Here is a 13,283-nt window from a genome sequence, read left to right as displayed (position 1 = left end):
TCAAATTGTTAGATGTGATCTTTAATCGGCAGAGGTGTGATTGTCAGAAGACCTTGATCTGAGTGTTGAGGAACACCTTGGCCAGGTGTAGGGGAGGGTGGGGCGGTGAGGAGGAGGAGGAGGAGGAGGGCGAAGATGAGGGTGAAGAAGGCCAGCTGCAGGATGACTCACCCAGCTGCAACTCACGTCTAGCAGAAGACCAACAGAGGAACCATAGAAACCATCTCTGCAGGTTTTTCGCAATCGCTGAGGGACGACAGAATGAGGGACCCGTATCTTCGCCGCTGCGACAGCTTGTCCTCCTCCATCTCCAGAAGATTTGGGTCTTTACCGGCCGCTGTCATTCCTGACCTTCATCTCCTCACCTCCATACGCTGCCTCCTCCTCAGCTGGGCTCCAGGTCCTGGATCAAAACCTTCTCCTCGCAAAGATCTTCCCTCAATCTGAACATGCGATGATCTCCTGCGGGCTCCTCCGGCAGCCAGTCACAGGTCCTACCTGGAGACAGGTGAGCCCTCCCTGCGGCCGAGGAGATGGAGCTGAGGGTTCGCACATTAGCACGTTAGCACGTTAGCGCTTTTATTTCAGGTGTAACGCAGCGGTCCGCCTCTAGGGGCGCTGCTGTGCTCTCCTCACCACCGCAGGCCTCTTGCTTCACCCGGTCTCACCTGTCTCCTCCAGGAAGGAGTGGTGGACAAACCGTGAAACACCTCACAGTTTCACACACAACTTCCCAGCTGAAGTCCAACCCCCCCAGCAAACGGACCTCCGTCTGTCCGTCAGTCCAGGACTTTTCCGGACCTTGAAAACCTTCATTGTTTCCCGTTTCATTCTGAAGCTCCTGCTGGACCTCCTGGCCTCTCTCCTCCTGTCTCCTGACTCCTGATGTGTCCTCCACCGTCTCCTGGTGTCTCCTCCAGTCCTGCTCATGGTCTTTGTCCTTCCTGCTGACTCCTGTTGCTTCTGTGCTCCTCGGGCGGAGCTGCTGTTTGTCGTCTCCATCGGTGACGACACGGTCGCTTTTGGACGCCTCCTCTGTCCTCTGGTTTTGGATGGTCCTTCTGTGTCCTCCTCGTGACAGCAAGCTCTGACTAATCCTGATCTCGGAGTCCTTCCTGCCGCCGGCCGGCTGCAGAAGGTCCATCTCTTCAGAATCCCGTGGCCTCCGGACGGACGCGAAGAAGAGCGAGAAGGTCTGTTTCGGACCTCCCTGATGTCAGAAGACAGAAGTTTTCCGGTGTCTTCAGGAGTCCTCCAGGGAGACGCCAACGAGGCGAGCGGCACCGTCACCCCGTCCGGATCGGTTGGCTGCTCCCGCGGTCATCGCGCCCACGAGTTTCTGTCGAACCGGACCTTCTGGAAGGTTCCGGCCTCCGCGGGCACCCCTGCAGATACTTCAGTGACACATCCGGTGGCCTCGGGTGTCTGAAGGCTCGTGTCCTCCAGCCCAGGTGTCCCTCAACCGACCGCCTCACACTCCTTCCCTCTGAATGTCAGCGTGGCCTTTCCTTTCCTTCTGGAATCATTAATCACAGATCTGCTCCTCCGTCCCTCTCACCTTTGCTGAGAACATCTCTCCTCCACGCCGCCGTCAGCCTGGTCATTGTGCGTGGGTCTGCTAGTGTGTGATCTGGAGTGTGAGGAGAGAGGACCTTCAGACAAACTCACTTCTTCATAACAAGATGAATCCGAGGCTGCGAGGGAGGAGTGCGATTATGGACCTCAGGACTGTCAGTGAAGCTTGTCTGGTCTGATCTGATCTGATCTGGGTTCAGATATGGATGCAGATGTCGGTGAGGACATGACGCTCCAGGTTCATCGACTAATGAGGAGAAAAGGGGTCGTCATGCGTGGGAACCTTCTCCGCCGGTCAGGCCTTTCATGTTCATGAAACATGTTCGTTTCACATGTGTCACGGAGAAGTTTGTTTCTGAGGACACGAGGTGAAAAACATCTCAGCTGCTGTGAGTCCAGAAGACCCGTCAGGTGTTCAGCAGGCCGATGGAAATGAAGGCCGGAGCAAGAAACAGACCCAGAGTCCACAGCGTGACCCCCCATCTCAGATGTTTGTGGAGGTCGGTCGATAGCTTTCTTTGGAGTGGTTTCACCGTGGTCTGCCGCAGAGTCTCCAAGTCTGATGTTTCTCCAAAGAACTTCCAGGAGGTCCCACGGGTGGTTTCACTCGTCAAGGTTGTTGGTGTTCGCCGTCGGAAAGGATCCTCCAGAAGGACGAGCCCGCGAGCCGCCTCAAGATGTCACCCATGTCTTCGGCCTCCACTGAGTAGAACCTATCTTCTCAAGCATCTGTTGCCGCTGCTCCAGAAGAGGTCCTGAGGAGCTCCTTGACCTGGGGAAAGTTCAAGCCGGGCTTCATCCTTCTATCCAGAGCTGCATATTTTCATATGAACCCTGGAGGGCGGCGTGGGCGGCTCCTGGGCCCGGCCTCGGGTCCTGAATGAAGATGTGGAACCCAAACAGTGTTGGCGTTTGCTGTCATGTCTGGAGAAGAAGGACCAAGCCTGGACTGAACGGGGGCCCGGAAAGCTCTCCTTCACCGCGGTATTCGGGGAGCGGCGGGAATGGCCGTCCGTCAGGGGGACGGAGGAGGTCCGCGGGGGGAGGAGGTCTCCGGGAGGAGGTCTGCAGGAGGAGGTCCACAGGGGGAGGAGGTCCACAGGGGGAGGAGGTCCACAGGGGGAGGAGGTCTGCAGGAGGAGGTCTGCAGGGGGAGGTCCTGGTCTTCTCCTCTCCTCTGTGCTGATTAACTCCTTGGCGAAGGAACAAGACTGCTCCCCCGCGCCCCAATCATCCAGAGGCCATTGGAGATGGTCCAGCACCTGCTGAGGACCTGGAGGACCTGGAGGACCTGAGCTGCTGGACTTCAGCGCTGATCCAAAAAGCCCGGCTGCAATTAGCCATCTGGCCACTAGAGGGCAGGTGGTCTGCAAGAGGCCTCTGAGATGTCATCAGAGTGGACCTGACTTCCAGCAGATGCCTGAGCCCCCCCAACACACACACACAGACACACACACACACACACACACACACACACACACACACACACACACACACACACACACACAGCAGCAGCAGCATGATTACTTCACCAATGCTCCTCCTCTGGAGGTCTACACCATGAATTCCATCCTTTGTATATCAGCAGCTGCTTGTTGTTCTCAGCCGCTTGGAGCTCCAGGGAGCGGAAGGACCGAGGGCTGCGTCACCACAGGACGCCAAAATACTGCTGCCACAACAGCAGCAGAGAGGGAGGAGAAGCAGACGGTCCAGCTGAAGGTCTGAGCTACGACTGGAAGGAGTCAACCCATCCTGAGGAGCATCGGCAGCTTAACAGGTTCCACAGAAGGAGACCTCCTCCACCCAGCAGAGGGTTCATCCGAAATCACTCCGAAGATCTGAAAGCCCTTCGAGGATCTGATACCATCGAGATCATCTGACATCACTCCAGAAGTGTTCTATCACTCTGATGTCACTCCAGTAACGTATCTGCTGTGCCTCAGAAGATCCAATTTCACCCTGATCACCTGATAGCACTCCATCAACAAACACCAATAATGGATCACTCCAGCATCTGGAGAACTCTGATAATCAGATATCACACACACACACACACACACACACACACACACACACACACACACACACACACACACACTTCCATCTTTGCCCAGGTGTCTGCTGAGCTGACGGATGTGTCAGCATGATGTTCTCGGACGTCAGTTTGGTTGGAAACCGTCTCACACCTGCACTGGTTCTCCAACGGGAGGAGCGGCAGGACAGGAGGAAGAAGAAAAGGAGGAGGAAGAAGAAAAGGAGGAGGAGGAGGAGGAGAGGCTGAGCTCCGTCCGTCATCAGGCAGGGAGGTGAGTCATCAGGGAGGTGAGGCTCGGTGGAAGGACAGCCGAGGAGACTGTGAGCTGTGGCGGAGATGAAAACCTGCTTCTCGGAAGCTCCTGCACCAAGATGGCTGCAGCGCCGGTCCCGGCGGCCACTCGGCCACCAGACGGACGAGATGGTTCCTCCAGGCTTCTCCACGGTAACCCACTTTAATAAGGGTCTCTTAGATACCAGCTGGAACCCGAAGGTCTGGCAACTAATGAATTTCAAACTCTGATTACTCTCTGCAGCTTCTCAGAGGCCCTGGAGACCATCTCATGGAGATGTACACACACACACACACACACACACACACACACACACACACACACATACCTGTATTTGGAGACAGACAGAGATGGATGCATACATATATATGTCTAAACATATTAACAGTGGGGTGAAAAAGTACTTAGTCAGCCCCCAGATGTGCAAGTTCTCCCACTTACAAAGATGATAGAGGCCTGTCATTTTCATCATAGGTTCACTTCAACTAGGAGAGACAAAATGCAAAAAAAATCTAGATAATCACATCGTCTCATTTTTAAAGAATGTATTTGCAAATGATGGTGGGAAATAAGCATTTGGTCAAGAACAAACGTTCATCTCAATCTTCCTCTTCTTGTCCTTTGTGTTTTTCCCTTCCTCGGAAAAGTACCTGAAATCCTCCAACTTCTTGATCTCCACTCCCTGTAGCCTCACCGTTCCACCCGAGTTCCTCTCATTCACTCACATATATTCTGTCTTGCTGCGACTAACTTTCATTCCTCTCCTTTCAAGAGCATACCTCCACCTCTCTAGATGTTCCTCAACCTGTTCTCTTCTGTCACTACAGATCACAATGTCACATCATCATGGTCCATGGAGATTCCTGTCTCACCTCATCTGTCAGCCTGTCCATCACCACTGCAAACAAGAAGGGGCTCAAAGCTGATCCCTGATGGAGTCCCACCTCCACCTTGAACTTCTCTGTTACCCCTACAGCACACGGCACCACTGTCTCACAGCGAGCATACATGTCCTGCACCAGTCTAACATACTTCCCTGCCACTCCAGACTTCCTCATACAATACCAGAGCTCCTCTCTTGGCACCCTGTCATATGCTTTTTCTAGGTCTACAAAAACACAATGCAGCTCCCCATGGCCTTCTCTGTACTTTTCTGTTAGCATTCTCAATGCAAATACTGCATCCGTAGTACTCTTCCTAGGCATGAAGCCATACTGCTGCTCACACATGCTGACTCCTGCTCTCAGTCTAGTTTCCACTACTCTTTCCCATAACTTCATTGTATGGCTCATCAACTTCATCCCTCTATAGTTGCCACAATTCTGCACATCCCCTTTATTCTTAAAAACAGGCACCATCACACGTCGTCTCCATTCTTCAGGCATCTCCTCACTCTCTAAGATCCTGTTGAATAATCCAGTCAGAAAATCTACCGCTGCCTCTCCTAGACACTTCCACACCTCCACAGGTATATCATCAGGACCAACTGCTTTTCCACTCTTCATCCTCTTCAATGCCTTCCTCACTTCACTTTTACTAATTTGTGCTACTTTGTGGTCTACAATAGTCATCTCTTCTACCCTTGCCTCTCTTTCATTTTCCACATTCATCAGCTCTTCAAAGTACTCTTTCCATCTTCCCATCACTCTTCTAGCATCTGTCAATACATTTCCCTCTCTGTCCTTAATCACCCGGACCTGTTGTACATCCTTTCCATCTTTGCTCTCTGTTTCGCCAACCTGTATAGATCATTCTCACCCTCCTTCGTGTCCAGCCGAGCATACAAGTCATCGTACGCCCTTTGTTTTGCCTTTGCTACCTCTATCTTTCCCTTCCATTGTATCTCCCTGAACTCCTGTCTGTTCTCTTCAGTCCTCTCAGTATCCCACTTCTTCTTTGCTAACCTCTTTCTCTGTATACACTCCTGCACTTCCTCATTCCATCACCAAGTCTCCTTATCTACTTTCCTTCCAGATGACACACCAAGTACTCTTCTACCTGTCTCCCTGATAACACTAGCTGTTGTCCAATTATCTGGAAGCTCACCCTGACCACCCAGACCCTTTCTCAACTCCTCCCTGAAAACCATGCAACACTCCTCCCTTTTCAGCTTCCTCCACTTTGTCCTCTGTTCTGCCTTTGTCCTCTTCATCTTCCTTGTCACCAGAGTCATCCTACAAACCACGATCCTATGCTGTCTGGCTACACTCTCACCTACAACTACTTTGCAGTCACTGATCTCTTTCAGGTTACCTCGTCTATACAAGATGTAGTCTACCTACGTAGACTACATATATACATATATGCACATACATATACATGTATGTATTTGTGTATGTGTGTGTGTGTGTGTGTGTTATGTACATACTGTATGTGTAGCGCATGTATATAGTGTACATATAGGGAATATCTACAGAGTGAATATCTCCCTACAGCATGTGTGTGTTTGTGTGTGTTTCTGCTTTAGCATCAGGGAACATCAGCGACCCCTGCAGGTCCAGGAGTCTGTTGTCCATCATCTGGTTGGACCGTTGATCTCCATCCAGGCTCTGCAGACGGAGGCCGGCCGCCTCCCTGGGAAGGAGCCGAGCTTGGAGCGCGTGGATGTTCTGGTCCACAACTCCAGGTTCTCCTTAGATCTCCAGGCGTGTCCGCGGCCCACGGTCTGAATGTCCACGCTCAGAATTCTGTTTTCGGTCTTTGTGTCCCCAGTTGGCGTCCTGACCGCCGGCCCGGAGCTGCTCCTCGGCTGCTGAGCAACAGAGTCCACGCTGGTCGGCGAGGGACAGCTCAACCTCTCGCATCATCTCGCTTCATCTCGCTTCATCTGAGCGGCTTGGCGAGGGCGAGGCGGGCGGACGAAGATGATGGCCGGCGCGTCACGTCGGGGGCCGAGCCTCGATGCGCGTCCAGAACGAGCTGGGGGGTCGCGGGGTCGCGGGGTCGCGCGGCCTTTTCGCCACTCTGCGACCGCCATACGACCGTGAGGTCGGCGAGAGGGCCGGGCCGGTCCCGGTGGGCAGGAAGTCCACACCGGGGTTTCTGCTGGACCCGAAGGAGCCCCGACGGAGGGACGAGTCACTTTGCGGGCGCGACTCCCGGTCGTCCCGCTGCCGCTTCCTTCTCCGGGCGCCACGGACGCCGCCGTTTGTCCCCTGGGTAGACGGAGCAGATCCCAGGTCCGCCCTGACCCGGCGCCAGGCAGGTTCCGAGCTTCTTTGGCGCCGAGGCCTGAGTCAGGTGAACACGAGCACAGCGACTCCTGCCCTCACAGGAGGGAGAAGATCTGGAGAAAACGTCCGTCGCCTCCCCTCGCCGCCACGCCTTGGAGAAGTGGTGGCAGAGCACGCCGCCCGCCGGCGGGCGGCAGCTTCTTCCCGGAGACGTTTGCTCTCCGTCGGGTGACGAGGAGCCCCGGTGGTCCGAGCGCCTCTTCTGTCACCGCAAGAACCTCCTTGATGGAGGCCTGGAGCAAAACCCTGTGGCAGGTATGATGTCAGCGAGGCGGGAGGAGAAGGTAAACAGAGCCGGGCCGCGGCGGAGAAATGCCAAGCGTGCCTGATCTCCAGGGGTGGAGGCATCATTTACAGGAAGGGTGAGAAGATGTGGGGCTGGAGGAGGGTGAGCCGGCACCCGCTCCTCCTCCTCCTCCTCCTCCTCCTCCTCCTCACGCCGAAGGTAATCGAATCGAGGTGCGGAGTGAGGACCAGGGCTGGTGAGTCATAGGTCAGCAGAGGGAGGAGGCTGAGAACACGGAAGCCCCCCAGGCCTTGGAGGACTTAATGATCCCTCGTACATCTCCGAAAGTCCCAACATGAAGAATTATTACTTCCTCTCTTGCCGTCGCCACGAGCAACGGGCCCACACCTGCACCCCGAGCTGCTCCTCACCCTGAACCTTCCGTCCGGCTCCGATGCTCTGCATCTTCACCGACCCGGAAGAGGAGAAGGTGACCCGTCACGCCGTGCTGAGAAGCAGGGAGGCGGAGCCGTCCCGGCGGCGAGCGGGCAGGGGGCGGGGCTTGAAGCTGTCAGTCACAGGCCTCGTGTGGAGACATCAACTAAGTCCTCCATGGACCAGATGACTGCAGAGAACCCGGGCAGGAGAACATGGAGAACCCGCGACGGTGTACCGGAGAGGTTCTCCTCGGCCTCGCGACGTATTTATGTTGGACTCGTCTCGATGTTCTCCTCACGGCTGAGGAATGTAAACTCCTCCTGCCGCCAGGACACTTTCAATATTTACATTCCTGCGTGTGGTGGACCTGCAGCAGACTCAACAAACCCAGGATGAAACCGGAGCAGTTCCACCTCTGTTCTTCCACAGGAGGCTTCTCCTCCTCCAGACCTCTGCTCTGAGGTCCGCAGGCTCCGCCCTCAGCGTTATAATGACATTATTCCACAGGCTGACATCACCTCCGGCTTCTTCTGCTCTGAACATAAAACTGTCACCGACCCAAGTGAAGTTCTCCGCTCGGCTCCAGACGGTGTTTGCAGGACTTTAGCGTGAAGCTCCTTCAGCAAAACCAGGTCACCAACAAGGAGCTTCGCCTCGTGTCATTACAGTGCGATTAGAGGACCTTCGTCCGTCCGTCGTCATGTGGTGGCGCGAACGAACCCTTGGAGGAGAACCTTTGGGTTCCAGAGGACCTGAGGCCACCTGACCTCCAGACGGCCTCCAGACACGGACCAGGGTTCCAACCGCCCACCCGCCGTCAGGAGGAACGTCCCAAACTGAGGCTTTAGTTCAGTCCGCCTGCAGGTTGACCTCAGATGGAGGTTCATGACTTCCAGTCTGTCCGGAGATCTTCATCTTCTCCACCCGGAGCTCTGCCAGCAGACGAGGCCACGCCCTCCATCTGCTCCCAAACAATCGGCGCTTGCCGTCCTCAAGGTCAGGCTGATGAGGCTACGAGGCCACGAGGCCACGCACCCCCAGGACCTGCTGGACCTGCTGGACCTGCTGGACCTCCGAGGCCTCACCGACCTCCAGCCACAGAGATGCTCCAACACACTTTTTCTGCCTGAATCTGGCAGGTGGTGGTGGAGGAGGAGGAGGAGCAGGAGAAGATGATGAGGAAGAGGAGGGTGGAGAAGATGATGAGGAAGGTGGAGGAGAGGAAGATGATGAGGAAGGTGGAGGAGGAGGAGATGATGAGGAAGAGGAGGCAGGAGGAGGAGATCAGCTGAAATAACTGAGGTTTGACGTCACAACGTTATTTTTAGAGGAAAATATGGATGTGGAAGTGCCTTTTCATGTTAGAATCAAAATCGGACACACACACACACACACACACACACACACACACACACACACACACACAACTGTGTTCTTTACCGCCAAGTGTGTGTTTTACTGTATTCACACCTGCTCATGACAAGAACTGACAGCTCCTCTCAGTTTAAATGGGATGAAGGGTGTAATCTGTCGACGACTGGTTGAATCTGTAATCCAGATTCCACGTGCAGGACGTCCTCCTGAGCTTCTGACCCTCCAAAGTTGATCTTCTGTTTCCCGATCTCCGCTGGAAAGAGGCGGGACTTCCTGCCGACCTCTGACCTCCTGCGGCCCGATGCCGCCGTCGCTCCGTCTGCCTCCCTGAAGGCTCCGGACGCTCTGAGGAGAAGAAGCAGCAGGACCATCCATCCGTCCAGGATGATCGGCTGACACCCAGCCTGCATGTGTGTGTGTGTGCGTGTGTGTGTGTGACTCTTGGCCCTGGCTGTTTGAATAAAGCTGACGATGACATACAGACCATAATAATCAGATGCTTTTATGGCCAACAAGCAGCATCCGAAACGGCTGTGTGAAAGGTCAAAGGTCAAAGGTCAGGGAGAGGGTGAAGTACAGGCTGGATGAGATCGAGGGGGGGTTCCACCTCTGCTCCCCCATAGTTGTGGTATCGCCCCAGTATGGTTCTGGTCCAGTCCTGGTATGGCTCCAGAATGCTGGTCATGTCGTGGTAGAAAGTCTCCACAGTCTGGACCTGGTGGACCAGAGAATCCTGGAACAGTCAAGAAGAGAAACCAAACCTGAAGAAACATTTGTGGCTTTTGAGTGACTTTCCTGCAGCAGCTGCTCAGGTTCCTCCCTTCATTCCTCATCGAGAAGGTAGAACCCGGGCAGGAGAACATGAAGAGAACCTGGGCAGGAGAACATGAAGAGAACCCAGGGTGGAGAACATGAAGAGAACCGAGGCAGGAGAACATGAAGAGAACCCAGGGTGGAGAACATGAAGAGAACCTGGGCAGGAGAACATGGAGAGTTTTGCTTCCAGTGAATCACTACCTGCTTAAAGTACCAAGTCAACTCCAAGCAGACATCAGAGGGGGTTCCTCTGCAGAGACCCGGTCCACCACCTGGCCCAGGAGGTCCCAGACACACTCGATAAGCGAGTGTGTCTCAGCATCTGGATGGAGGAGGACACCTTCATGTGGAGCTTTGACTGGATGAAGAGAAGAAAGGAATGATTTGATGTCAGCTTGGAATCTGACCTTCAGTCTCCTCCCTCTGGATGAAGAACAACATCTATGTGGACACATTTACAGACGGATGAATGGATGGATGGGCGGAGAGACTGACAGATGGATGGATGGATGGATGGATGGAGAGATTGATGGATGGGCAGATGGATGGATGGATGTAGGAAGGACAGACTGACAGATGGATAGATGGAGAGACTGACAGATGGATGGAGGGATGGATGGATGGAGAGATTGATGGATGGGCAGATGGATGATAGATAGAGGTGTGTGTGAACAGATGGATGGATGGATGGATGGATGGACAGATGGATGGGTGGAGGTCGGGTCCAGGTGTGTGTGAGCAAACCAGCAGAACCAGAATGAGTCACCACTGGTTGTCCTGCCTTTGCATTATATTTAGGAGGGCAGCAGAAATAGCATGAGTCTATAAATAGCACACACACACACACACACACACACACACACACACACACACACACACACACACACACACACACACACGCAGCCATGTTGTGCATGTTAATGGTGTGTGTTTGAAGTGGGTCAAAGTGAATATGTGATGTGTCCATTGATTCTCCTCCCAGGCTATGAATAAAACACTTTCATTATTGATGTTCTGACGTCACACGGCTGTTGAATGTTGGATGTGGTGCAGACCTCTTCCTCCGGGCCGCTGCTCCTCCTCCTCCTCTTCATCCTCCTCCTCTTCATCCTCCTCTTCTTCATCGTCTTCATCCTCCTCTTCATCCTCCTCTGCCCCCCCTCCCCACCTGAGCATGAATGAAAGTCCGACACACTGCAGGCTGCTGGCAAACAGGCGGCGACCAATCAGAAGGAGGGAGGGCAGAAAAAAAAGTGCTTCTCTCCTCCTCCTGCCTTCGTCAGCTCCTCCTCCTCCTCCTCCTCCTCCTCCTCCTCCTCCTCCTCCTCCTCCTCCTCCTCCTCCTCCTTCGTCAGCTCCTCCTCCTCCTCCTGCTGCAACCCTCCCCGGCAGACGCCGCCTCCAGAGCAGAGCGACCGTTTTCTCCGCTAGACGTGTCAGAAGATGCGGGCGGTTCGGCCCGTGGGGAGGAGGTCGGCCTCCTGGCGTCCCCTCCGTCCCCCCGGCGCTCGCCGCAGGTGAGCTGGCCCGGCCGGGCGCTCGCCGCCGCCGCCTCCCAGGGAGCGCGTGTGCGTTCACCTGAAGGCGTGAATCACACGCCGCCGTCCTCACCTGCGCACGTGAGGTTTGAGGGACGGCCCTGGTTTCTTCTCCGGCCGAGGAGGACGCGGGGGGGTGCGGAGAAATGTGAGAGGGTGTCGACGCGAGCGATGACGCGGCGGCGGCGGCGGCGAGGCCGCGGCCCGGCTCTGACTCACCTCGTCCCCACGGGCCGACGCTTGACGTCAGCGCCGCCGCTCGCAGACACACCGATACGTCCGCCTGTCTGTCCGCGTATCCATCATTCCATCCGGCGTCTGTCCGTCCGGAGCTCCTCCATCTGCCCGGCCTCCTTCCTCGCAGCTGCTCTGCTCGCTCCTGCCGGAGGAGATGGCAGGAGATGAGGTGGTATCAGGTTACCGGAGTGTAACATCACACACCTTCTCCGCAGGCGCAGACAAAGTGCAGGAGGTTCCTCCGCGGCCCGAACATCTCATGTAATAGGTGCGGCGATACGCAGACCTTCGGCGAGCTGCAGCAGGTGGACCTCTGGCCGCGGCGCTGCTCCTCCATCAGACGCTCCATCAGGCTCCGGCAGGAGGCAGCTGAGAACGACAGCCGGAGACCCGATGGAGTCAGAGGTATCTCCTCCGGGCTCCGAGGCTCCGGTCCTGGAGAACTTGGACAGAGAGCAGACGTCCGCACGCAGGGGCGGGGCTTAAACCGCACGGGTCATCCCGACATTCGCGCCCGGCGACCCTTCAGTCTTCAGGGAAGCTGCCGACCGTCAGTGGACTGAAGACGGAGAACCCGGAGAGAAACCGGAGAACCCTGAAGGCCACAGCTTGGATCGGACGGTCCTGAGCGGTCCCTCCTGGAAGGCCTCCCCTCCTGCTCCACCTCGGTCCTCTCCGGCTTCCGGTTCAGACAGAATTCTGTCCAGACCTGAAGACCCCTGAGGAGTGAGATGGTCTGGGAGGTCTCAGGGTGATGGTCTGGTCTGGACCCACCTTCAAATCTGACCTCATATCAGACTCAATCTTCACAAACTGTGGCACTGCTCTTTGTGTGTGTGTGTGTGTGTGTGTGTGTGTGTGTGTGTGTGTGTGATGAATACAGTGGCTGCAGTTTGAGCGTTTGGAGTGTGGAACAGGTGAATGACCTCCGTGGACCTTCCAGAAGATACCACCATCAGTGCTTTGAGAATGTTGTGATGCAGGTTCTGCAGGTGTTCCTCTGCTTCTCAGCGGTAGAACGTAGCGAGGAGGACGGACGCCTGAGGCTGTCCAAGGCGCTGCTGAGGACGCTGGCGTCTGTTGCTCAGCCGCCTCATTTCCAGAACCTTCTGAGCTCCTCGGGAGCGCTTTGGTTGGTTTAACCATAGAAGGATGAAGATGAGCGCAGTGGAGTTGCGGAGAACCTTCCTCCTTCTTGCCTCCTGCTGAAAAGCGTGCTTGAAGTTCGTCGCCGTGGCAACCAGCCGTGACCGCTGACAAAGCGCCGCCCCGGCCCGCGGTCGGTCGCTGGACACGTTCCCGTCGGACGACGTCTCTCCGAGTCCGGCGCTCGGACCGGGATCCTGGAGAGCGAAGGTTCCTCACCAGGCCGGTTCCGCCGAACCCCGTCAGACTGTCACGACTTCACGGTCACCGGGTTCTCTTCGGATCTCCCGGAGGAACCGACCCGCTGGATCCAAAGACCGCCTGATGGTCTTCGCTTTCTTCTGAGCTGACGGTTTCCATGGCGATCCATTGA

This window comes from Fistularia commersonii, chromosome 3 (assembly GCF_037954325.1).
Source record: "Fistularia commersonii isolate RoL2024-O1a breed Wild chromosome 3, RoL_Fcom_v1.0, whole genome shotgun sequence".
NCBI classification, from domain to species: Eukaryota; Metazoa; Chordata; class Actinopteri; order Syngnathiformes; family Fistulariidae; genus Fistularia; species Fistularia commersonii.
The sequence above is the reverse complement of the archived record's forward strand: the minus strand, read 5'-3'. Positions refer to the sequence as shown.